This window comes from Aulostomus chinensis, chromosome 1 (assembly GCF_037954235.1).
Source record: "Aulostomus chinensis isolate RoL2024-O1b breed Wild chromosome 1, RoL_Achi_v1.0, whole genome shotgun sequence".
Taxonomy (NCBI): domain Eukaryota; kingdom Metazoa; phylum Chordata; class Actinopteri; order Syngnathiformes; family Aulostomidae; genus Aulostomus; species Aulostomus chinensis.
The window spans coordinates 30299538-30326623 of record NC_141320.1 but is presented as its reverse complement, the minus strand read 5'-3'; the positions used below and the strand labels follow the sequence as shown (position 1 = coordinate 30326623).

Here is a 27086-nt window from a genome sequence, read left to right as displayed (position 1 = left end):
ACAGAAAGTGGATGGAGGGATGGACTCAACACTGAAATCAGCTGATCTGATCCACATTCTAATGTTTCCTGTCCCTCTTTAGGAGTCAGTGAGAATAGTAGTGTATATAATAATGTATATCCAACCTTGTAGTATCTTTCCAAAGCTTTTAGTATTTCTTCTTGTTTCTGCTTGTAGTTTTAGTGTCTGGATCTTTTCTTTTGATGTCCTGCTGTCTGCTCTTTGCTTTTGACAACCCAGTCTCATGTCAAAACGTAAAAAGGCTCCGTTTGTCCACAGGTCAAAACCTATCAGTTCTACGTTAAAGGCCTAAAAATTGTGAAATGTATACGTTTTTTTCCCCTCTTCTTTTCTATTGGAGCGCTGGTAGGTCATGTGACTCTTTCATGCGGGCCTCTCAAAACAAAAACATGGCCGCCGCTCCTGTCATTTTCGGAGGAAAGTGCCTTCTTCCAAGATAGTTTTGATTTAATAAAGCATTCTGATGACATTTCTAGAGAGAAATATGCATTTTGTTTTCATAATCTTTGCTCAGTTCTTGTGTTTAATCTTTGGTTTGTTCGTTATTACGGTGAATCTTTCACCTCTCGGAAGAGAGTCGTTACAGTGCCACATTTCTACTGTTGCTATGTTGGTTGCTAAGGACGCCATTACGGATGAGTGTCATTTCAAGATAGGTTTGATTTTTAAAAAGCATTTTAAGGACATTTCTGGCGAGAAATATACATTTTATTTCCATAATGTTCGCTGTTCAATAAAAATAATATGAAATGGATTTTAGTGCCCCAGGAATTACAAACATCTGCTTCCGTGGAAGTCGGCCCCCGTTCTTCTGTGAGAAAATCCGGTAGTTGTCGCTCACTCCGAGGAAAAAAAACAAATATTTTTAATACTTCATCTTTTGATTAATAAGACAATCTACAAATTCATTTAATTTCTGGATGTTTATTCTACCTACGAAGTCCATTTGTCACCATTATAGATCGACCAATCAGCATAAAGAATATAAACAATGACTCAAACTAATGGCGGTCTGCTGACGTCACATCCGTCTCAGAGGCTAACTCCTGCACTCAGAGGTGGCCTTTTAGTTCCATCACTTCACGCTATATTTACAGATTTATGATTGAGGGGAACAAACCACTCTGATGTCTGGGTTCATCAAGGATATCATTAAAGAAATCCTAACTATCTGGCCAGTTAAATTGATCCTAACTGTTCTTCAGATGTTGTGCTGGTAATGTCATGTAGTTTCTTTTCCAATGTAACTTTGTCATTCTGATGTGTGTATTTTTACTGCTCCAACAAAGCTGTTCCTCTTCTGGGGAAATCAATCATTCAGGCAATCAATAACTGAGTGTCTCTGATGCTGTACTGTAGTATTGCAGTACAACAACACTCTGATCCTTCCTTTTCAAATGTTTTTATTGTGTTTCTCTCATCAGGTGTTCACAATGATGACAATAAAAATCAATAATTGATATTCAGCTTTGTTTCAACAATAATAACTGATCAGAAATGAGGCCTGATGGCTGCAATAGCAGCTTTGTGCTGTTCAGTGACTCCTGCTATAAAAAGGAGTCAAGGCGGTCTTAAAGATGTGAAAATGTTCCAAAGATCCTTCTTCATGTTGGTCCTGAACAAGATTGGTGACAGGCCTTTTTTCAAAGGAGCTCCAAAAGGCTCACTTAACCCTTTGAGGCCTGGCTGAGACACGAGGCCTGTTGACCTTTGACCCTGTTGCTCTTTTGCTCTCATTGGCCTCTCCAGTGGATACAGACCTGAAACTTTATGAAATCCTAATCTGGTGGAATAATTCTAGAACCCCCTCCCAAACAGGAAGTAGCTTCAGGAAGGAGGTGGGGCTTCAAAATTTTAAATATTGGTTTCTGGCAGAGGTGTGAACTCCTCCCAGAAAGCTCATCTCATTTGGAGCAACTTTGACCAGTTATGATGCTTCATTGAAAGACTTTACTGGACTTTGCCTCACCCTTTACGGACAGCAGAAAGGACTTAGGGGGGTCAAACCAGCACAGATGCGATCCTTCGAGAACAGAACAACACACTCAAATTTCAACTTCCTAGGTTCAAAGAGAAAAAACTATCCCCTTGTGAAACTGGGCAAAATCAGGGTCTGGGACTTCTGCACTCCGAGAGCCTTTTGGAGCAGAATTGAGGATCAAATCTGGGTTCTGGTGTTTCTACTTGGGCTACATCCACCAAACTTTACACACATAGTGTGATGCCCCAGAGTAGCATGTGCTGGGAATTTCAGCCATCTAGGTGCTAAGGGGCCCAAGCACGGTCCCGGGGCATCCACTAACCCTAAGGGGCTCCTCAAAGTCTGGCCCCTCTTCCCTGGTTTCATTTGAGCTGAAGCCACCAAAAGTCACACCAATGGTTGATGTCAGTGAGAGGACTGATTCTGACATTTTCAGCCATCCAGAAGTTACAGAGCTGAAACACAAGACCCCAAAGCCCCTTCCATGTTTGTTGCCAGAGATATCGTAGTCATGACTGTGCACCTCCTTTATGAAGAAAAACAAAACAACTACTGCTTTGGGGCTTGTGTTCAGGGTTATTATATTATATTATTATATTATATTATGTGTGTAAAGTTTGGTGGATGTAGCCGGATGGGCCGGTGTGAGCAGGCATTTCAAAATATACAGTATATTTCTGGTAAAAACGCAGAAACAGCGGTTAGTTTGTTTTGTGTTAAAATGAGAAACAGACCCATCCAGTTGTAGTGCCACCACTCAGCGGCCGCCTTGCAGTCAGAAGCCATGAAGAATTTTGCCCAGTAAGAGGAAGGAGAAAGGAGGAGCCGAAAAAGAGAGACTCCGGAAAAGAAAAGCAGCCGAATTTCCAAAACTCGACGCGTTCTTCCAGGGCTGGACTGGGAAGAAGAGACGTCAGGTGTTGGAACGTGTAGTGGAAGAAGAAGGTCTCTGTGAGTAGTGAAAGAGTATCATTCTTTTAACATGGTTACTGTCTTCCATGTAGAATACTAAACTTTATTTTAATTTTTGAAACTTCAAAATGTGCGCATACACCCTCTGGTATGGCGTGTGCTTACACATATCGTGTAAATAACCATGGAGGGCTGCCAGGGATGAAAAATGCCAGGGCCATTTTTTGGTCCCAGTCCAGCCCTGCTTCTTAACCTGCTCACGGTGTCCTGTCAGCTGTCTTCCCTCAAGGAGGTGGCCAGTCTTGCTCTGGAGCAGTTTCAAAAATAGGCCTCAGCACACTGCCTCTGTGCCATGCCTCTCTCATGCTCCTCTACTCTTTGGTGCACATGCCTCCAGTCTGTCAGGCCTCTAATGAAGACACTTGGATCACTGGGCTTGCTAAAAGCAGGGCAAACAAAACAAAACAAAGCATGACGTTGACCACAATAAGTCAGCCATTTCCACGTCGTGCCGTCCGTTCTAACGAAGAGCCTCTGGACAACAGGGTTTATGGAATCTTGTTGAGGATGAAACTTTAAAAAATCAGTCCTCTGTGTGGAAGAAGGGCGACTAAAATAGTCTCCAACTGTCTGATCTGACTCCTCCACTTCCATTGCAACAGCATGGCTTGACTAAGAGAAAGAGAGAGAGCTGAGAGATTTCATTGGACGAGCCCAATGTCCTTCAAGAAAATCAACCAATGGGCCGCGTTTCGCGTCTCCGATACCGTTACGGTCGATTAAAAACTATACACTTTTGAAAAAAAAATTATGACAGTTATGGGCCGGCCCAAAGATGTGCATCGGCCAGGTGGCCAGTCCAGCCCTGGGTTCACCCTTGATGGGTCACCAGTCCATCCCAGGACCAACACACACAGACAGACAACCATTCACACTCACAGTCATTTAGAGTGTCCAGGTAACCACTACCCTCTTGATGTCTTTGGACTGTGGGAGGAAGCTGGAGTACCAGAGAGAACCCACACAGAGACAGGGAGAACCTGCAGGAGGGGTGGAGATCGATGAGTCCTGGAGACGTTCAATAATGTCCACAACTTTGGCACCAGGAAGACAGCAGGTGATGGCACCTGGGAGTTCAACAGACCTGATGATTGAACCACCAACCACAAGGATTTCAGCCTCCATTGTAAACAGAGAGTTTAGATGAGAGAGAACCTGCTGTCAGCCTCACCAGTCAGGGCAGTGGCAGAGGCAGCAGAGTTGAATGAAGCAGGACCACCTGGCAGGTCTCAGCTGGAGGTGATGACATCACTGGCCTCAGTCCTCACCAGTGCTCTGCCTAGCAACAGGGACGATGGAGAGAAACCAGTAGAAGCACTCTGAGAGTTGGAGACAGCAGGAGAGAGACCACGACAGTGTCACCCATGGGAAACTGTTGGATCCACTCAGGACAGGCTGGACAGACACAGATCAAAGACAGAATTGATGATGATGTCATCAGGAGGCTTTGATAGTGTTTTTATTTGTACCTAGAATTCAGTCTTTGATCTCAGGAGGACATGAAAGAAACCCAACTGAGGAAAGTAGAGGAGAACATTCAGCTTCATTAGAAACACTTGAACTGTTGAACAGTAGAATTTGTTTGAAACAGTTTACAACACAGAGATTTTTGTATTTTCAGTTTAATTCTAACTTAAAACTGGGCATGAACATTTTTAGTCGTTCATATTCTAACATACAGAGGAAGTCATGACATTCCCTTTTTTTTAACCTGTCCTGTTCAGGAAATGGAAATGGAAATTTAGCTGCTATGTTGAATCAGAAAAACCTTTTGAAGTCTACTTTTTCTTCAGTCAGAAAGTGGACTGTTGTTAACTCACAATGGTTGGTGATTGTGGAGGAAGAAAAAATCCTGATGAACCTCTTTTTAACAGACACACATTTCTAAAGACACTGGTTCATTTTATTTTTCTTCTTTTAGCAGAGGATGGTTTTGATCCATCGACCTCTGGGTTCTGGGCCCAGCACGCTTCCTCTGCACCACTCTGCTCTACCATTGATGGTGCCAGGAGGCCTAAAAACACAAAACACCAACTCAATCCAGGACCTTGGATCCTAAACTGAAACTCCATCACACAGTGGCTCTGCTGGGGCTCCCACAGGTGAGTGAGGCTGAGCTCCAGTCTGCTCTGAGGAGGCAGCAGACATCTGCACCACTTAGAGGTTTGGTTGGTGGCTTTGACAAAATCCCAACAAACTAAAATCCTGTTGAAGCAGGAAGTTCTAGTTGAACTCTCATCCACGTCACATGACCAAGAAAACCTCCTCTTTCATTCAGACCAGAACAGACAAACATAGAAACATTGTTTCAGCTTCTGATCAAACAATAACAAGTTCTTGATTGTTTGTCATGTTCTATTAATCAGACTGATGATCTCTGGATGTTCTAGGAGGGGGGTCTGTTTCTGATGAAGCCTGTTTGGTCTGGGGGGGTTAAGATGGTGGGGCTGTTTCAGTTCTAGTGCTGAAGGCTTTCACCATGACAGTCAGACTCTCCTCTGTCCTTCATGGTCCCTCAAATGTGCAGTGTGGACCTCACACACTGAAATTTAGCCTGAAAAGTCTTCATGAAAAGCAGTGACTCAGAGTCTCTGTGGCGCAATCGGTCAGCGCGCTCGGCTGTTAACCGAGAGGCTGGTGGTTCAAGCCCACCCAGGGACGATGAACAGGCTCTACTGGTGCTTAGGAGTCGCTGTGTTAATGATCTGAATGTGGACGGACAGATTGACCCTCCACAGCAGACTCATGTCACAGATCTCTGGATGAGACGCTTCAGTGTAAAATTTAGTCGTCGTGTGTCATGCAATGTTGAGGAGGCCTGCTGGCTGTGGGTAAAGTGGGGGCTCAGAGTTTGTGGAGTCGGCTCTGGAGTGAAGGGGGTCACTGTTTGGTTCTCAGATGCTACAGCTCAGGTTAGCGAGGTGGTGGAGAAACCAGTGAGAGCTCTGCCAGCTGGAGCCTCTTGGGTCCCGGGAGGCTTCACTCCTGGAGGTGGAAATGTTGAGGAGTTTTAAAATCTGCTCCTCTTTCACGCTGACTTGTTTTCTTGGGTTCCCTCTTTCATTCATGTGTGATTTTAGTCTCAGCTCTCTAAACCTGAATGGAGCCAGAACCCATTTTAAAAGAGCTGCTCTTTTAAACTCCTGGAGATCAAGAGGATCCTGCCATGTTTGTCCAGGAGACCCACAGCACAACAGTCAGTGAATGGGGATGCAGGCAGGCTTTTAATGGGGGTCATTTGAAGTCCCAAGTCCAGTTGGAGCAGAGGGTGGAGTTTGATTCTCCAGGAGGTTTTTGTTGTTGTTTTTTTACCAGTTTCTTTTGATTTGGAGGAAATCATTCCAGGTGTTTGAAAGAAGGTGAGAGCAACTTTGGAAAATGTTCAACTGGTGTTTTTAAATGTCTTTGCACCAACAAATGGTGGACAGGACAGCTTTTGAGACATTTTAATGCCACCGTTCAACAGTGAATCTGCTGGTTTCCTGTTTTTAGGAGCTGATGGGAGCTGCACAGAGAAGCTCTTTGAGACAGGAACCATTCAGAGCTCCACCCTGCTTCTTCCAGCAGGATCCACAGATCCACCAACACACCAGCTGTTTGATGTGTGGAGGCTTTTGACCAGGATTCCTAGACAGCACAGCTGGACTCACGCAACAGCTAACTTGTTAGCACCGACTAGACAGGAGCGCTTCTATGGTTTTACTCAGTGGTTCAATTTTTTAAAAGATGTCCCATTCAGCCTGTGGGTTTGAGTGATCACTCTTCAGTCTCCTGTTCTGTTTTATTAAAATATTCATTTAAAAGCTCCTGAGAGAGAGAGAGGGAGAGGGAGGGAGAGAGAGAGAGGGAGAGAGAGACAGAGAGAGAGAGAGAGGGAGAGAGAGAGAGAGAGAGGGCGGGAGGGAGGGAGAGAGAGAGAGGATCAAACTGATCTCAAACTTGACTTCAAAATTCTCAGATTATAATCATTTGTACTCCTTGATAGATTCATCACTACAGTGTCATAGAGGGTCCATTACTATTGCAGTATATTGAAGAATATAAGAACGAGGTTACCATCCATGGAAATATAGTATTTCATGTATTGCAGTATATTTTCAAAGATATAACACTTTAATTTTTTTTAATAAGAGAGGCTTTAATGTCTGTCTTTGATGTCTAAACTCTGACTCTGATGTCATTGGTGGTGACTGAATTCTACCCCCTGACAGACTGGGAAGGCTCCTATTGGTGATGTCATCATAAATACATGAAGGTCTTGTTTCAATGTTTTAACATTAAAGCTCATCTTGGTAAAACAATCAAGTTACCTGAACTAAGTTCTTGAAAAAAATGACTGTCACTGACTTAAATAAATCAAATCTACTTCAAAGTTCCTTCTGTTGTCATAAGTCGGCCATTTTAAGTGTACTTGTAGTTCCAGAACATTCCAAGAGGAGATGATATGAATCATGTTGTTAGATGAACTCTGTTCCTCTGCTTTGATGTTGGTGGACTGAGGGGAGTTTGCCTGAACCTGCTTGGACCTGCTGGCTCCTGCTCAGTCCCTCACTCAGCCTCACTCAGCCTCAGCAGCACCGCTCCACTGAGGACTGATTCAGGTTCCTAGCAACCAAATAGGAGGAGAGCTGAACCTTCTTGCTGGGAGGCCACAGTGCTGACCACTGCACCATTGTGTCCCCTGAAAATGCCACCACCTTGTTGGGCTTTTCTGTAACAGCAAGCACACATGAACACAGCAGCTTCTTCACAGGGCTGGTGGCGCAATGGATAACGCGTCTGACTACGGATCAGAAGATTCTAGGTTCAACTCCTGGCCAGCTCGCTTTGAACTTTATACTGAGAAGATGAAGTGAGAACCACTGATCAAAGTCACTGAAGTCCTCCCAGGTTCCCTCCTTGTCTGCTGGAAACATGAACACATGAATGATCCTGCTACCTCTCATGTTAAGCTGCACTTGACAGTGACAGCAGGAGAACAAAAATCCCAGTGTGTCATCAACATTTCCTGTCAAATCAATGATAGAAGCTGTTGAATTTCTGGATCAGAACAAGGAGAAACCCACCCCTCACAGCCAGAAAAGCAATCTGGTATACGCTGTCAGATGCAGTGAGGCCTGCACGGATCTCTACATAGGGGAAACCAAACAGCCCCTCAACAAGCGCATGGCCCAACATAGAAGAGCCAACTCTGGAGGACAGGACTCAGCGGTTTTCCTCCACCTCAAGGAGGAAAGCCACTCCTTCCAGGACGACCATGTCCAAATACTCGACAGAGAGGACAGATGGTTTGAAAGAGGAGTTAAAGAAGCCATCCACGTCAGGATAGAGAAACCATCTTTGAACAGAGGAGGTGGACTGCGACATTTCCTTTCACCTATTTACAACCAAGTCCTTTCAAACCTTCCCCAAAGAGCTCAGCTGAAAGACCCATGTGGAACGGCTGATGCCAGCACAGCCCATTAGCATCTGAGTGGTCGGTGAAACTCCCTAACGACCACCCCTGAAACTCCCTGACACCTCACAACGACTGTCGTTTGGGGAGGCCAGGTGAGTCTCGGGAGGGTCGTTTCCACCACAAAAGCACTGACCACTCCCAAATAGGTTTATAAGCTGGAGTTTCCACACTCTTCACTAGAACTGAAGAAGCCTCTCGGATGAGAGGTGAAACGTCTTCAAGATAAACTTACGTCCAGTTGACCAGATTTTACTTCGCTTCGATCTACGATGACCTGGATGAATGAGAACCTACACATACATTACTGTCAGCATCACTTTGAGTTTATTAGCAACTATCACTACATTACTGTTAGCATCATTTTGAGTTTATTAGCAATTCTTACGACATCACTGTAGCATTAAATTGAGTTCATTAGCAACTCTTACTAAATGACTGCCAGCATCACTGTGAGGTTGTTCGAAACTCTTACTACATTACTGTAAGCATCACTGAGTTGATTAGCAACTATCACAACATTACTGTTAGCATCATGTTGAGTTCATTAGCAATTCTTACGACATCACTGTCCCATCAGTTTGAGATCATTACCATTTCTTCTGACATCACTGTCGCATTATTTTGAGGTTCAAAGCAACTCTTACTACTTTACTGTTGCATTATTTTAAGTTTCGTAGCACCCTTACGACATGACTGTCAGCATCACTTTGAGTTTGTTCGAAACACTTACTACATTACTGTCAGCATCACTTTAACTTTATTAGCAACGATCACTACATTACTATTAGCATCATTTTGAGGTTAGTAGCAACTCTTACTACATGACTGTCAGCATCACTTTGAGGTTGTTCGAAACACTTACTACATTACTGTAAGCATCATTGAGTTAATTAGCAACTATCACTACATTACTGTTAGCATCATTTTGAGTTCATTAGCAATTCTTCCGACATCACTGTAGCAATATTTTGAGGTTCGTAGCAACTTTGACTACATTACTGTCGCATTATTTTGAGGTTCGTAGCAACACTTACTACATGACTGTCAGCATCACTTTGAGGTTATTCGAAACTTTCACTCCATTACTGGTAGCATCAATTTGAGTTCATTAGCAATTCTAACTACATCAGTGTCGCAACATTTTGAGATCATTAGCAATTCTTCTGACATCACTGTCGCATTATTTTGAGGTTCGTAGCAACTCTTACTACATTACTGTTGCATTATTTAAAGGTTTGTAGCAACTCTTACTACATTACTGTCAGCATCACTTTGAGTTGATTAGCAACTATCACTACATTACTGTTAGCATCATTTTGAGTTTATTAGCAATTCTTACGACATCACTGTAGCATTAAATTGAGGTTCGTAGCAACTCTTACTTAATGACTCTCAGCATCACTTTGAGGTTGTTCGAAACTCTTACTACATTACTGTAAGCATCACTGAGTTTATTAGCAACTATCACTACATTACTGTTAGCATCATTTAGAGTTCATTAGCAATTGTTACGACATCACTGTCGCACTATTTTGAGGTTCGTAGCAACTCTTACTACATTACTGTTGCATTATTTAAAGGTTCGTAGCAACTCTTACTACATTACTGTCAGCATCACTGAGTTTCTTAGCAACTATCACTACATTACTGTTAGCATCATCTTGAGTTCATTAGCAATTCTTCCGACATCACTGTCGCAATATTTTTAGGTTCGTAGCAACTTTTATTACATTACTGTCGCATCATTTTGAGTTCATTAGCAATTCTTACTACATCACTGTCGCATCATTTTGAGATCATTAGCAATTCTTCTGACATCACTGTCACATTATTTTGAGGTTCGTAGAAACTCTTACTACATGACTGTCAGCATCACTTTGAGGTTGTTCGAAACACTTACTACATTACTGTAAGCATCACTGAGTTAATTAGCAACTATCACTACATTACTGTTAGCATTTTTTTGAGTTCATTAGCAATTCTTACGACATCACTGTCCCATCAGTTTGAGATCATTACCAATTCTTCTGACATCACTGTCGCATTATTTTGAGGTTCGAAGCAACTTTTACTACTTTACTGTTGCATTATTTTGAGGTTCATAGCAACTCCTACTACATGACTTTCAGCATCACTGAGTTTATTAGAAACTATCACTACATTACTGTTAGCATCATTTTGAGGTTAGAAGCCACTGTCACTACATGAGTGTCAGCATCACTTTGAGGTTGTTCGAAACTCTTACTACGGATCTAACAGTAATGGAGTGAAACTTTCGAATAACCTCAAAGTGATGCTGACAGTCATGTACTAAGTGTTGCTACAAACCTCAAAATAATGCGACAGTAATGTAGTACAAGTTGCTTCGAACCTAAAAATATTGCGACTGTGATGTCGGAAGAATTGCTAATGAACTCAAGATGATGCTAACAGTAATGTAGTGATAGTTGCTAAGAAACTCAGTGATGCTTCCAGTAATTTAGTGATACTTGCTAAAAAAATCAAAGTGATGCTGACAGTAATGTAGTAAGAGTTGCTACGAACCTCAAAATTGTGCGACAGTGATGTCGGAAGAATTGCTAATGAACTCAAAATGATGCTAACAGTAATGTAGTGATAGTTGCTAATCAAGTCAGTGATGCTTACAGTAATGTAGTAAGTGTTCCGAATAACCTCAAAGTGATGCTGACAGTCATGTAGTAAGAGTTGCTACGAACCTTAAAATAATGCGACAGTAATGTAGTAAAAGTTGCTCCGAACCTCAAAATATTGCGACAGTGATGTCGGAATAATTGCTAATGAACTCAAAATGAGGCTAACAGTAATGTAGTGATAATTACTAATCAACTCGGTGATGCTTAATGTAATGTAGTAAGTGTTTCAAATAACCTCAAAGTGATGGTGACAGTCATGTAGTAAGAGTTGCTACGAACCTCAAAATAATGCGACAGTGATGTCGGAAGAATTGCTAATGATCTCAAGATTATTTCTTAAAGTAATGTAGTGATAGTTGCTAAGAAACTCAGTGAAGCTTACAGTAATGTAGTAAGTGTTTCGAACAACCTCAAAGTGATGCTGACGGTCATTTAGTAAGAGTTGCTAATGAACTCAATTTAATGCTACAGTGATGTTGTGAGAATTGCTCAACAACTCAAAATGATGCTAACAGTAATGTAGTGATAGTTGCTAATAAACTCAAAGTAATGCTGACAGTAATGTAGTAAGAGTTGCTACGAACCTCAAAATATTGCAACAGTGAAGTCGGAAGAATTGCTAATGATCTCAAAATGATGCGACAGTGATGTAGTAAGAATTGCTAATGAACTCAAAATGATGCTAACAGTAATGGAGTGAAACTTTCGAATAACCTCAAAGTGATGCTGACAGTCATGTAGTAAGTGTTGCTACAAACCTCAAAATAATGCGACAGTCATGTAGTACAAGTTGCTTCGAACCTCAAAATATTGCGACAGTGATGTCGGAAGAATTGCTAATGAACTCAAGATGATGCTAACAGTAATGTAGTGATAGTTGCTAAGAAACTCAGTGATGCTTCCAGTAATTTAGTGATACTTGCAAAAAAAATCAAAGTGATGCTGACAGTAATGTAGTAAGAGTTGCTACGAACCTTAAAATAATGCGACAGTAATGTAGTAAAAGTTGCTACGAACCTCAAAATATTGCGACAGTGATGTCGGAAGAATTGCTAATGAACTCAAAATGATGCTAACAGTAATGTAGTGATAGTTGCTAATCAACTCAGTGATGCTTACAGTAATGTAGCAAGTGTTTTGAATAACCTCAAAGTGATGCTGACAGTCATATAGTAAGAGTTGCTACGAACCTCAAAATAATGCGACAGTAATGTAGTAAAAGTTGCTCCGAACCTCAAAATATTGCGACAGTGATGTCGGAAGAATTGCTAATGAACTCAAAATGATGCTAACAGTAATGTAGTGATACTTGCTAATCAACTCAGTGATGCTTACAGTAATGTAGTAAGTGTTTCGAATAACCTCAAAGTGATGCTGACAGTCATGAAGTAAGAGTTGCTACGAAACTCAATATAATGCGACAGTAATGTAGTAAAAGTCGCTACGAACCTCAAAATATTGCGACAGTGATGTCGGAAGAATTGCTAATGAACTTGAAATGATGCTAACAGTAATGTAGTGATAGTTGCTAATCAAGTCAGTGATGCTTACAGTAATGTAGTAAGTGTTTCGAATAACCTCAAAGTGATGGTGACAGTCATTAGGAAGAGTTGCTACGAACCTCAAAATAATGCGACAGTGATGTCAGAAGAATTGCTAAAGATCTCAAAATGATGCGACAGTGATTTAGTAAGAATTGCTCATGAACTCAAAATGATGCTAACAGTAATGGAGTGAAGGTTTCGAATAACCTCAAAGCGATGCTGACAGTCATGTACTAAGAGTTGCTACGAACCTCAAAATAATTCGACAGTGATGTCGGAAGAATTGCTAATGAACTCAAGATGATGCTAACAGTAATGTAGTGATAGTTGCTAAGAAACTCAGTGATGCTTACAGTAATGTAGTAAGAGTTTCGAACAACCTCAAAGTGATGCTGACAGTCATTTAGTAAGAGTTGCTAATGAACTCAATTCAATGCTACAGTGATGTCGTGAGACTTGCTCATAAACTCAAAATGATGCTAACAGTAATGTAGTGATAGTTGCTAATAAACTCAAAGTGATGCTGACAGTAATGTAGTAAGAGTTGCTACGAACCTTAAAATAATGCAACAATAATGTTTTAAGAGTTGCTACGAACCTCAAAATAATGTGACAGTGATGTCAGAAGAATTGCTAATGATCTCAAAATGATGCGACAGTGATTTATTTATAATTGCTAATGAACTCAAAATGATGCTAACAGTAATGGAGTGAAAGTTTCGAATAACCTCAAAGTGATGCTGACAGTCATGTACTAGGAGTTGCTACGAACCTCAAAATAATGCGACAGTAATGTCAGAAGAATTGCTAATGATCTCAAAATGATGCGACAGTGATGTAGTAAGAATTGCTAATGAACTCAAAATGATGCTAACAGTAATGGAGTGAAACTTTCGAATAACCTCAAAGTGATGCTGAAAGTTATTTAGTAAGAGTTGCTACTAACCTCAAAATAATGCTACAGTGATGTTGAAGAATTGCTAATGAACTCAAAATGATGCTAAAAGTAATGTAGTGATAGTTGCTAGTAAACTCAGTGATGCTTACAGTAATGTAGTAAGAGTTTCGAACAACCTCAAAGTGATGCTGACAGTCATGTAGTAAGAGTTGCTACGAACCTCCAAATAAAGCAACAGGAATGTAGTAAAAGTTGCTACGAACCTCAAAATAATGCTACAGTGATGTCGTAAGAATTGCTAATGAACTCAAAATGATGTTGACAGTAATGTAAGAAGAGTTTAAACTAACCTCAAAATGATGCGACAGTGATGTAGTAAGAATTGCTAATGAACTCAAAATAATGCTAACTGTAATGTAGATATAGTTGCTAATAAACTCAAAGTGATGCTGACAGTAATGTAGAAAGTGTTTCGAACAACCTCAAAGTGATGCTGACAGTCATGTAGTAAGAGTTGCTACGAACCTTAAAATAATGCAACAATAATGTAGTAAGAGTTGCTACGAACCTCAAAATAATGTGACAGTGATGTCGGAAGAATTGCTAATGATCTCAAAATTATTCGACAGTGATTTAGTAAGAATTGCTCATGAACTCCAAATGATGCTAACTGTAATGGAGTGAACGTTTCGAATAACCTCAAAGTGATGCTGACAGTCATGTACTAAGAGTTGCTACGAACCTCAAAATAATGCGACAGTAATGTCGTAAAAGTTGCTAATAACCTTAAAATAATGCGACAGTGATGTAGGAAGAATTGCTAATGAACTCAAAATGATGCTTACAGTAATGTAGTGATAGTTGCTAATAAACTCAGTGATGCTTACAGTAATGTTGTAAGTGTTTCGAACAACCTCAAAGTGATGCTGAAAGTCATGTCGTCAGAGTTGCGACGAACCTCAAAATAATGCGACAGTGATGTCAGAAGAATTGCTAAAGATCTCAAAATGATGCGACAGCGATTTAATAAGAATTGCTAATGAACTCAAAATGATGCTAACAGTAATGGAGTAAACGTTTCGAACAACCTCAAAGGGATGCTGACAGTAACGTAGTAAGAGTTGCTCCGAACCTCAAAATAATGCGAAAGTGATGTCGGAAGAATTGCTAATGATCTCAAAATGATGCGACAGTGATGTCGTAAGAATTGTTGTTAAACTCAAAATCATGCTAACAGTAATGTAGTGATAGTTGCTAATAAACTCAGTGATGCTTACAGTAATGTAGTAAGTGTTTCGAACAACCTCAAAGTGATGCTGACTGTCATGTAGTAAGAGTCGCTACTAACCTCCAAATAATGCTACAGTGATGTCGGAAGAAATGCTCATGATCTCAAAATGATGCGACAGTGATGTAGTAAGAATTGCTAATGAACTCAAAATGATGCTAACAGTAATGGAGTGAAAGTTTCGAATAACCTCAAAGTGATGCTGACAGTCATGTGGTTAGAGTTGCGAGTAACCTAAAAATGATGCTGACGGTGATGTCGTAAGAATTGCTATTAAAATCAAAACGATGCTAACAGTAATTTAGTGATAGTTGCTAATAAACTCAGTGATGCTTACAGTAATGTAGTAAGTGTTTCGAACAACCTCAAAGTGATGCTGACAGTCATGTAGTAAGAGTTGCTACGAACCTCCAAATAATGCGACAGTGATTTAGTAAGAATTGCGAATAAACTCAACATGATGCTAACAGTAATGTAGCGATAGTTGCTAATAAACTCAAAGTGATGCTGACAGTAATGTAGTAAGAGTTGCTATGAACCTTAAAATAATGCGACAGTGATGTCAGATGAATTGGTAATGATCTCAAAATATTGCGACAGTGATGTCCTAAGAATTGCGAATCAACTCAAAATGATGCTAACAGTAATGTAGTAAGAGTTTCGAACAACCTCAAAGTGATGCTGACAGTCTTGTCGTAAGAGTTGCTACTACCCTCAAAATAATGCTACAGTGATGTAGTGGGAGTTTCAACTGTTCTCAAAAGGATGCTTCAGTGATGTAGTGAGATTTGCTACTAACCTCAAAATGATGCTACAGTAATGCAATGAGAGTTGCTATTGACCTAACAAATGATGCTACTGTGATGTGGTGAGAGTTGCGAAAAACCTCAAACATGCTGACAATAATGTAGAAAGAGTTGCTAAAAATCTCAAAATGATGCCACAGAAATGTAGTGAGAGTTGCTCCTAATTTAAAAATGATGCTTACAGTAATGTCGTGAGAGTTGCTACGAACCTCAAAATGATGCTACAGTGATGTGGTGAGAGTTGCTACGAACCTCAAAATGATGCTACAGTGATGTGGTGAGAGTTGCTACGAACCTCAAAATGATGCTACAATGATGTGGTGAGAGTTGCGACTAACATTAAAATGATGCTCCAGTGATGTAGTGAGAGTTGCTAAAAACCTCAAAATGATGCTACAGTCATGTAGTGAGAGTTGCTACTATCATCAGATTGATGCTACAGTAATGTCGTGAGAGTTCTCCTCACCTCAAAATAATGCTGACAGTAATGTAGTGAGAATTGCTCGGAACCTTTAAATGATTCGACAGTGGTGTCGTAAGAGTTACTACTATCCTCAAAACGATGCTCCAGTGATGTAGTAAGAGTTGCTACTACCCTCAGAAATGATGCTCTCGTGATGTGGTGAGAGTTGCTAAAAACCTCAAAATGATGCTACACTGATGTGGTGAGAGTTCTACGAACCTCAAAATGATGCTAGAGTGATGTGACAGTTGCTACTAATTTAAAAATGATGCTAAAGTGATGTAATGAGAGTTGCTACGAACCTAAGAAATTATGCGACAGTGATGTAGTGAGAGTTGCTACTAATGTTAAAATGATGCTGACAGTGATGTAATGAGAGTTGCGACGAACCTCAAAATGATGCTTGCAGTGATATAATGAGAGTTGTTAGGAACCTCAAAATGATGCGAACGTGATGTAATGAGAGTTGCTATTAACCTAAGAAATGATGCGACAGTGATGTCGTGAGATTCGCTACTAACCTCAAAATGATGCTAAAGTGATGCAATGAGAGTTGCTACGAACCTAAGAATGATTTTACACTGATGTAGTGAGAGTTGCTCCTATTTTCAAAGTGATGCTTCAGTGATGTAATGAGAGTCGCTACTAACCTAAGAAATGATGCTACAGTGATGTGGTGAGAGTTTCAACTAACCTCAAAATGATGTTACAGTCATGTGGTGAGAGTTGCTACTAATCTCAAAATGATGCTACAGTGATGTAATTAGAGTTGCTACTAACCTAAGAAATGATGCGACAGTGATGTAGTGAGAGTTGCTGGGATGCTCAAAATAATGCTGACAGTCATGGAGTGAGAGTTACTACGAACCTCAAAATGATGCTGCAGTGATGAAGTAAGAGTTGACACTATCCTCAAAATGATGCTTACAGTCATGTAGTGAGAGTTTCTGCTTAACTGAAAATAGAGCAACAGTGATGTAGTGAGAGTTGCTACTCATCTAAAAATTATGCGACAGTCATGTAATAAGAGTTTCTTCTCAAATAAGAAATGATAATCAAGTAATGCAATGAGAGATGCTACTCACCAAAGAAATTATGCTACAGTGATGTAATGAGAGTTGCGACAAACCTCAAATGATGATTACAGTGATGTAGTGAGAGTTGCTACTAATCTCAAAATGATGCTAAAGTTATGCAATAAAAGTTGCTACTAATCTAAGAAATGATGCTACAGTGATGTAGTGAGAGTTGCTACTAATCTCAAAATGATGCTAAAGTTATGCAATAAAAGTTGCTACTAATCGAAGAAATGATGCTACAGTGATGTAGTGAGAGTTGCTCCTAATGTCAAAATGATGCTGACAGTGATGTAATGAAAGTTGCGACAAACCTCAAAATGATGATTACAGTGATGTAGTGAGAGTTGCTACTAATCTAAGAAATGATGCTACAGTGATATAGTGAGAGTTTCTACGAATCTCAAAATGATGCAGACAGAACAATAGTGAGAGTTTATGCTGACGTCAAAATGATGCTACAGTAATGTAGTGAGAGTTGCTACGAATCTCAAAATGATGCTGACAGTGATGTAACGAGAGTTGCTACGAATCTCAAAATGATGCTTAAGTGATGTAGTGAGAGTTGCTACTAATGTCAAAATGATGCTACAGTAATGTAGTGAGAGTTGCTACTAATGTCAAAATGATGCTGACAGTGATGCAATGACAGTTGCTACTAACCTGAGAAATGATGCGACAGTGATGTAGTGAGAGTTGCTTACAACCTCAAAATGATCCTGACAGTCATGTGAGCTTCATAAAGACCCAGGCCACTATTTGGGGTCATGCATCATTGTGGCTGACCAATGGTTCAACTTCATCAGTCAGTCAGTCAGAGACATTAGCATTTGTCGGCCTGGCCTGCCGCCAAAGACTAACTCTGCTTTAGTTGATTTACCTGTGCAGCCATGTCACGCTCCTCTCGGCCACCTCCACGGTCAGACGCCAGGTTAAACCAGCCAATGGCGTAAGAATCACTCTCAGAATCTGAAGCGCTCGTAGCTGCAGGGTTTTTCCACACAGCTTCTGTTGAGAGACAAAGTCCATCACTTGATTAACTCTCACCAACAGAAATGTGCAGTTTTCCACTCAGGACAGCTGCTGCATGCTGCTGTTTGTAAAAAGAAGGTCCAGTGGATCCGTTCAGTTCTACATTATTCAGCAGAGAGATGTCACCATTGAATAATGACCATATTTCCTACAATTATAGCTCAACCACAGAGGGACCAGGCTACTAGAATGACCTCTGTTTACTAGAAGTGCTTCTCCTATGGTGGTGAACTCCTCAGCTGTCAGTGGAGTCAAATCTGTCTTAGAGAGGCCAGAGGTTCCCACACTGGTTCCCTCTCATCATGCAGCCCTGACAGCTGTGTGTGCTGTTCCAGCGTGTTGGCACCTCACTGATGAGTTTCAGGGTTGGCCCTCCCATCTGTTGCTGCACCTGAGCCAGCTTCTCCTTGGCTGTAGTGCTGATCTGAAGGATGTGACAGTGTTCCTGGCTTTGTGTCTGATGATGGAAGTGGGGATCTGATCACAGGATTTTCTGACTCCTAGATTCAGACGATGTGCAGTGCAGACTGAGTGGTGAATTTGGAGCTGTCTAGTGGATGCTGTCATGTTTGGTGCTGCGTCGCTCACAAGACACTTGACTTTGTTGGTGATGGCCCAGTCCTCCATCATGCCTCTTTGGACTGGGGCCAAACTGTCAGCAGGGTGACTTTGTGGAAAGTCTTGCACTCCCAACACATTCATTCTCACGAATGCAGTGACAGGTCAGAGCCAAGGGAGCCTCCATGTCCACAGATGTCCACATGCAGCTGGACTTCCTTTTTCACTCCTTCCCGTTCCTCCTGGTACTTTTTGGCCACCGTTTGTTTGATGGTCTGAAAATGACACCCAGAGGAAATCAATACATTGAAATTAGAGATGAAATAAACTGGAGATATCAACGACTGCTTTAGATCATTTCCACACAAACCTTTCTGGTTGGCAAACATATGAGGCTCAAGGACCTGAACCAGTTCCCTGAACCCTTCCCTCTCAACAGTGCTGAGGGGCTGGCAGTCCTTCAGGATGAAATTCAGCAGAGCCTCATCCAGCATCTGCTTCCTGGAAGCTGGATGGTTAAAGATGAAGGAGAGAAGAAATGAATAGGAATTAATGATCAATGAAGCAACTGTGAGTCAGTTGGAGAGTGGCTGTATACCTGAGTTCATCCTGGTGGATCTGGGACTTCATTCTCATGCCTGGCCCCATCATGCCTCAGCACTGAAGAGGTGCTTTTGTTGAGATGAGACGCTTCTGTCCAACAAATGCCACATTCAACCTGCAGAAAAGAACATGAGTGCTCAGCTAAAAGTTCCTTTCTTCATGGTGACTGGTGTTTCTTAGTCTTAGACCACCAGGTTTCCAATGAGGTGTATCGGATACGTTGTTGTGTGCCGCTGAAATCCGTCCAATTCCGGCGTTGTTTCCTCATGAAATGTGTTTGCCTTAAAGCTCATTAAAGTGTTGCACCACAATATCGTTCACCATAACTGAGTCAACTTCAAGATAACCTACTTCTACATTCCAGTCCCGGCTGCTCCTGTTCTGCTGCAGTCCAGAAAACAACAACCCGATACAATTGGCGCTCCTTCCCACAGCTCCGGCCCGGATCCGCATGGTTCCGCTGACTGACTGTGAGACCGCTCCCTCCAGAGTGGCACAGCCCGATGGGGGTCCTTATCTGGCACGGGGGCGTAAAACAGGTGCGACTGGAAAGCTTGGTTTATTCTGCGTCGAGGGAACGCGTTGCTCTGCAATACACCGCCAAGCCGCTAGGGGGTGTGGCTTTGTCTTTATTGTTTACGGGGCTCTTGTCGGATTCCTTGGTTTTCTTCCGGTCACAGACAACAATTGTTGGCCATTTGTCAGTCTTTGTAGTGCCGCGAAGAGGCGTTGTAGAGGTGGTCGTACTTGAGCACCTCCTCGATAATCCTTTCTTCAGCTTGGTCCATTTTTTCTTGGAGCTTTCACCACAGAAACTTTGAAAATGGCGGTGTTGCTTTGCCGCGACTGAACCGGAAACAACGTTCTGAGCGGGACCAATCACAGTCCTCGACGTTGACGTCACCACGCGTCGACGCGATGCGTCAGCAGGATTTTTTTGGAGGCGCGTTTCAGGCGACGGCGTACGGTCTGCGTCGACGGCGTAGGTACGAATACTACTCGACACAGAAGCATAAATCAGGCTTTATAGTCCAACAGGAAGTTAGCATGTCAGGGATGAGACACGCTTATCGTCCAACAGGAAGTTAGCATGTCAGGGATGAGACACCCTGATCGTCCAACAGGTAGTTAGCATGTCAGGGATGAGACACGCTTATCGTCCAACAGGAAGTTAGCATGTCAGGGATGAGACACGCTTATCGTCCAACAGGAAGTTAGCATGTCAGGGATGAGACATCCATATAGTCCAACAGGAGGTTAGCATGTCAGGGATGAGACACACTTATTGTCCAACAGGAAGTTAGCATGTCAGGGATGAGACACCCTGATAGTCCAACAGGAAGTTAGCATGTCAGGGATGAGACACCCTGATAGTCCAACAGGAAGTTAGCATCTCCATGGTTCCCTTGACCAGAAGCCAGTGGGATCGTTCTGACATCTTGATTGACATTTGTCCTTCTCTTAGCTAAATAGCTGGCAATCATTTGAAAAAAACCTTGATTTACTTTTTGTATTTTGATCTTCAGCTCATTTGCATACTTTTGTTAAAATTCTCCCCTTTTTGTCTTTTTTTTTCTGCTGTTTTTAGCACAAAGTCCACCTGGTGCCTAAAGACCAGTTCAGCATGGACTACGTTGAACCTTCAGTCCGCTGCATCAGCACCCATGGACGGTTCCCCCCTGACAGGTGGATTCTGGTGAGGAACATTAGTGGGACAGCGCTCTTGTTAGAAGGGTTCTGATCCACCTCCCCTCCTCCTGTAGCTCCTCCTGTGTCCCCTCAGCGCTCTTGTTAGAAGGGTTCTGATCCACCTTCCCTCCTCCTGTAGCTCCTCCTGTGTCCCCTCAGCGCTCTTGTTCGAAGGGTTCTGATCCACCTTCCCTCCCCCTGTAGCTCCTCCTGTGTCCCCTCAGCGCTCTTGTTAGGACGGTTCTGATCCACCTTCCCTCCCCCTGTAGCTCCTCCTGTGTCCCCTCAGCGCTCTTGTTAGAACGGTTCTGATCCACCTCCCCTCCCCCTGTAGCTCCTCCTGTGTCCCCTCAGCGCTCTTGTTAGAACGGTTCTGATCCACCTTCCCTCCCCCTGTAGCTCCTCCTGTGTCCCCTCAGCGCTCTTGTTAGAACAGTTCTGATCCACCTTCCCTCCCCCTGTAGCTCCTCCTGTGTCCCCTCACGTTTCCAAACTCCCTATTACTGGCTGGTGCTGAAGGAGGGCCAGAGCTCCTCCTACAGGAGCCCATCCTGGCCTCCCCCGCTGTAGCTCCTCCACTGCCCTCCCACCAGAGAGATGAGCCCCCTGGTTCAGAGGTGACAGACCACCTCTGGGAGCAGACAACAGAGACCACATCAGGCTGGACTCCGTGCAGGTACGGAGGCTGACGGCTGCTGAGTGAGTGAGTTTACGACGCTCCCACCACTGCTGCTGGATTGATTTAACACATCTGGAATATTTAGATTTATTCTGGGTCAACATCTGCATCTGTTGAAGTCCTCAGTTCCCATGCAGGTGGTGTTGTTCCAGATAAAAGGTCTCAATAACAGCATCACTCCAGGTGAAACCATTCCAAAGAAGGCTAAGTGGAGCTGGCATATCAGCCCCCAATGGAAGCCTGCTGCTGCTGCCAAGCTCTCCATGTCATCATGGAAAAGTTGATTGTTCAACTCAATGTTTTTCCCATTGGGAGGAGATTTGTTGTTCCACCATGAAGTCTTTTCTTGTGATGAGTTTGTGTGTTGTAGTAGCATGAAGATATCTTGTTATCATGATCAACTCATCTGGCCTGGTGGAAGAACGCTGCTGTGTTTGGATTCAGACGAGTCAAATCTGAACCAGGGACTTGTAGTTTTATCCTCTGTCTCTGGACTCATAAAATGGAGACCAGCCCAGTTTGACACTTTTGAACTCCTCCATGATGTTCAAATCTCATGACTGAGATTCGTGATTGGAAACATCGGCGGTTCAGGAAAGAAAACATGTACCATTGAACATCGCTCTCATCCTTCTACTCAGAACGCTGCGGTGGACTCCACCGTGTCCAGGCTTTGGGCAGATACGTCTTCATCCTCCACCACCACCAGCCACTCCACCCCACCCACCCTGTGCAGGTCTACATTACCAGGGTCGGATCTGGCAGGGTGGAGGATCTTTGATTCATCTTAGCTTTCCTGTTCCGGCTGTTTGAGAAACATTCAAATGGAGATGGTTGTTTGTGTCTTTCAGGCCACGCCAACGCCTCCTTCTGTCCCCACGCTTACGGCTGCCGAAACGTGCCGGTGTCTGAAAACCAGATCATTGTGGATGTGCCGGACCACCAGGTCCTACTCACCTGCAGGTTCCTGCAGGCAGAGCCCTGTGGCGGTAGGTTTCCTGCTCCTCTGCTGGACTGATACCCTCTCCCTTTCCCCACACGTATCTGCTGTTTCTACTCTGTGCCTCCTTCTCCTCTGTCAGGCCTGGACTTCTTCCTTCTGTCTCTCCAGGATCACGTCCTGGTGGTGCCTGAGAGCAGCTCCAGCTCCAGCTCCCTGAACCAAGAACCACTGGAGAAATCTGACCACTTCATCAGCAACTGTGGCCTCAACAGCTTTCATGTCAAGTCGGTGTCTCTCAGCCTGAGTTGGTCCCTGTTCTGTATCCCTGAATGTTCTAGAGGAACTAAACTGGGCCTGACTGGGACGCTTCTGTCTGCTCAGATTTGGGTTGTGAATGCATTCAGATGTCATTTACAAGCATTGGAACTAAAGACCTGAGCCTCAAGAATATTTAGTTCTTGATTTACTTTCTCTTGCAGGGTTTCATTTTGTGCTAATTTTCTTTTGAAGATCTTTGTTTTTTTGTTGTCCTTCCATTGAGCAAGTTTGGCTAAGAACCTTTTCCCCACGAAACTAATTTTCCTAAAATGTCTTGCTAATGTTTCCTTTTTCTCTGTCATCCCTCCTGTCCTCCGTCTCCATTCTGTCTCAGCTCAGCTGTGTCTCTTGGGCTCTCTTCAACAACGGCGCCCTGCCTTGTGCCTGCCATGAGGTTGGAGCTGAGAGTGACACCTGCGAGTCATTTGCTGGTCGGTGCCGCTGCAGGCCCCATGTGATTGGCCGAGACTGCTCCATGTGGGCCGTGGGTTGCTGGGGATTCCCCTCTGCAGACGTGAGTGTCAGATTGGATGAATGATGAGTAATAAGGGCTTTTAATGATGAGTGAGAGGACGGACCAAACCAACCTGTCCAACCATCAGAGGACAGTTTGTTGTTCTAGTTTCAACTCTTACTACATTTCTGTAAGCATCATTTTGAGTTTATTAGCAACTATCACTACATTACTGTCAGCATCATTTTGGGATCTTCAGCAATTCTTACTACATCACTGTCAGCATCATTTTGAGTTTATTGTCAATTCTTACTACATCACTGTCAGCATCATTTTTGAATTCATTAACAATTCTTCCTACATAACTGTAGCATTATTTTGAGGTTTTTAGCAGCTCTTACTAGATTACTGTTCGCATCATTTTGAGGTTATTCGAAAATTTCACTCCATTACTGTTAGCATCATTTTGAGTTCATTAGCAATTATTACTACATCACTGTCATATCATTTTAGATCATAACCAATTCTTCTGATATCACTATAGCATTATTTTGAGGTTCGTAGCAACTCTTACGACATGACTGTCAGCATCACTTTGAGGTTGTTCGAAACACTTACTACATCACTGTCGCATCATTTTGAGATCATTAGCAATTCTTCTGACATCACTGTCCCATCAGTTTGAGATCATTACCAATTCATCCGACATCACTGTCGCAATATTTTGAGGTTCGTAGCAACTTTTACTCCATTAATGTCGCATTATTTTTAGGTTCGTAGCAACACTTACTACATGACTGTCAGCATCACTTTGAGGTTATTCGAAACATTCACTCCATTACTGCTAGCATCATTTTGTGTTCATTAGCAATTCTTACTAAATCACTGTCGCATCATTTTGAGATCTTTAGCAATTCTTCTGACATCACTGTCGCATCATTTTGAGGTTCGTAGCAACTCTTACTACATGACTGTCACCATCACTTTGAGGTTATTCGAAACACTTACTACATTACTGCAAGCATCACTGAGTTGATTAGCAACTATCACTAGATTACTGTTAGCATCATTTTGAGTTCATTAGCAATTCTTACTACATCACTGTCGCATCATTTTGAGATCATTAGCAATTCTTCCGACATCACTGTCGCATTATTTTGAGGTTCGTAGCAACTTTTACTACATTACTGTCGCATTATTTTGAGGTTCGTAGCAACTGTTTGTACATGACTGTCAGCATCACTTTGAGGTTATTCGAAACGTTCACTCCATTACTGTTAGCATCATTTTGAGTTCATTAGCAATTCTTACTCAATCACTGTCGCATCTTTTTGAGATCTTTAGCTATTCTACTGACATCACTGTCGCATTATTTTGAGGTTCGTAGCAACTCTTACTACATGACCATCAGCATCATTATGAGGTTATTCGAAACTTTCACTCCATTACTGTTAGCATCATTTTGAGTTCATTAGCAATTCTTACTACATCACTGTCGCATCATTTTGACATCATTAGCAAGTCTTCCGAAATCCCTTACGCATTATTTTTAGGTTCGTAGCAACTTTTACGACATTACTGTTGCATTATTTAAAGGTTCGTAGCAACTCTTACTACATTACTGTCAGTATCACTTTGAGTTTATTAGCAACTATCACTACATTACTGTTAGCATCATTTTGAGTTTATTAGCAATTCATAGACATCACTGTAGCATTAAATTGAGGTTAGTAGCAACTCTTACTACATGACTGTCAGCATCACTTTGAGTTAATTAGCAACTATCACTACATTACTGTGAGCATCATTTTGAGTTCATTAGCAATTCTTCCGACATCACTGTTACAATATTTTGAGGTTCGTAGCAACACTTACTACATGACTGTCAGCATCACTTTGAGGTTATTCGAAACTTTCACTCCATTACTGTTAGCATCATTTTTTGTTCATCAGCAATTCTTACTACATCACTGTCACATCATTTTGAGGTTCGTAGCAACTCTTTCTACATTACTGTGGCATTATTTTGAGGTTCGTAGCAACACTTACTACATGACTGTCAGCATCACTTTGAGGTTATTCGAAAGTTTCACTACATTACTGTTAGCATCATTTTGAGTTCATTAGCAATTCTTCCGACATCACTGTCGCAATATTTTCAGGTTCGTAGCAACTCTTACTACATTATTGTTGCATTATTTTAAGGTTCGTAGCAACTCTTAATACATTACTGTCATCATCACTTTGAGTTGATTAGCAACTATCACTACATTACTGTTAGCATCATTTTAAGTTCATTAGCAATTCTTCCGACATCACTGTCCCAATATTTTGAGGTACGTAGCAACTTTTACTACATTACTGTCGCATTATTTAAAGGTTCGTAGCAACTCTTAGGACATGACTGTCAGCATCACTTTGAGGTTATTCGAAACGTTCACTCCATTACTGTTAGCATCATCTTGAGTTCATTGGCAATTCTTCTGACATCACTGTCGCAATATTTTGAGGTTCGTAGCAACTTTTACTACATTACTGTCGCATTATTTTGAGGTTCGTAGCAACTGTTTGTACATGACTGTCAGCATCACTTTGAGGTTATTCGAAACGTTCACTCCATTACTGTTAGCATCATTTTGAGTTCATTAGCAATTCTTCCTAAATCACTGTCGCATCTTTTTGAGATTTTTAGCTATTCTACTGACATCACTGTCGCATTATTTTGAGGTTCGTAGCAACTCTTACTACATGACCATCAGCATCATTATGAGGTTATTCGAAACTTTCACTCCATCACTGCTAGCATCATTTTGTGTTCATTAGCAATTCTTACTAAATCACTGCCGCATCATTTTGAGATCTTTAGCAATTCTTCTGACATCACTGTCGCATTATTTTGAGGTTCGTAGCAACTCTTACTACATGACTGTCACCATCACTTTGAGGTTATTCGAAACACTTACTACATTACTGCAAGCATCACTGAGTTGATTAGCAACTATCACTAGATTACTGTTAGCATCATTTTGAGTTCATTAGCAATTCTTACTACATCACTGTCGCATCATTTTGAGATCATTAGCAATTCTTCCGACATCACTGTCGCATTATTTTGAGGTTCGTAGCAACTTTTACTACATTACTGTCGCATTATTTTGAGGTTCGTAGCAACTGTTTGTACATGACTGTCAGCATCACTTTGAGGTTATTCGAAACGTTCACTCCATTACTGTTAGCATCATTTTGAGTTCATTAGCAATTCTTCCTAAATCACTGCCGCATCATTTTGAGATCTTTAGCAATTCTACTGACATCACTGTCGCATTATTTTGAGGTTCGTAGCAACTCTTACTACATGACCATCAGCATCATTATGAGGTTATTCGAAACTTTCACTCCATTACTGTTAGCATCATTTTGAGTTCATTAGCAATTCTTACTACATCACTGTCGCATCATTTTGATATCATTAGCAATTCTTCCGAAATCCCTTACGCATTATTTTTAGGTTCGTAGCAACTTTTACTACATTACTGTTGCATTATTTAAAGGTTCGTAGCAACTCTTACTACATTACTGTCAGTATCACTTTGAGTTTATTAGCAACTATCACTACATTACTTTTCGCATCATTTTGAGTTTATTAGCA

The 27086-nt window shown here is 41.9% G+C and overlaps 2 long non-coding RNA genes and 2 other non-coding genes across 4 annotated transcripts; all 4 read left to right on the top strand.

The window, feature by feature from the left end:
• The first annotated feature begins 5561 nt into the window (after positions 1–5561).
• trnan-guu (transfer RNA asparagine (anticodon GUU)) lies at positions 5562–5635 on the top strand. Its single transcript has one exon. It is a non-coding gene; the product is annotated as a tRNA-Asn (tRNA).
• Positions 5636–7726: 2091 nt separating this feature from the next.
• trnar-acg (transfer RNA arginine (anticodon ACG)) lies at positions 7727–7799 on the top strand. The gene has a single exon. It is a non-coding gene; the product is annotated as a tRNA-Arg (tRNA).
• A 12523-nt stretch (positions 7800–20322) lies between these two features.
• Positions 20323–21542, top strand: LOC147271138 (uncharacterized). The gene is made up of 3 exons (XR_015115747.1): positions 20323–20340; positions 20943–21050; positions 21508–21542. It is a non-coding gene; the product is annotated as an uncharacterized LOC147271138 (long non-coding RNA).
• Positions 21543–21589: 47 nt separating this feature from the next.
• On the top strand, positions 21590–23151 carry LOC147271137 (uncharacterized). Its single transcript, XR_015115746.1, has 3 exons — positions 21590–21719; positions 22574–22711; positions 22805–23151. It is a non-coding gene; the product is annotated as an uncharacterized LOC147271137 (long non-coding RNA).
• The last annotated feature ends 3935 nt before the right edge of the window (positions 23152–27086 follow it).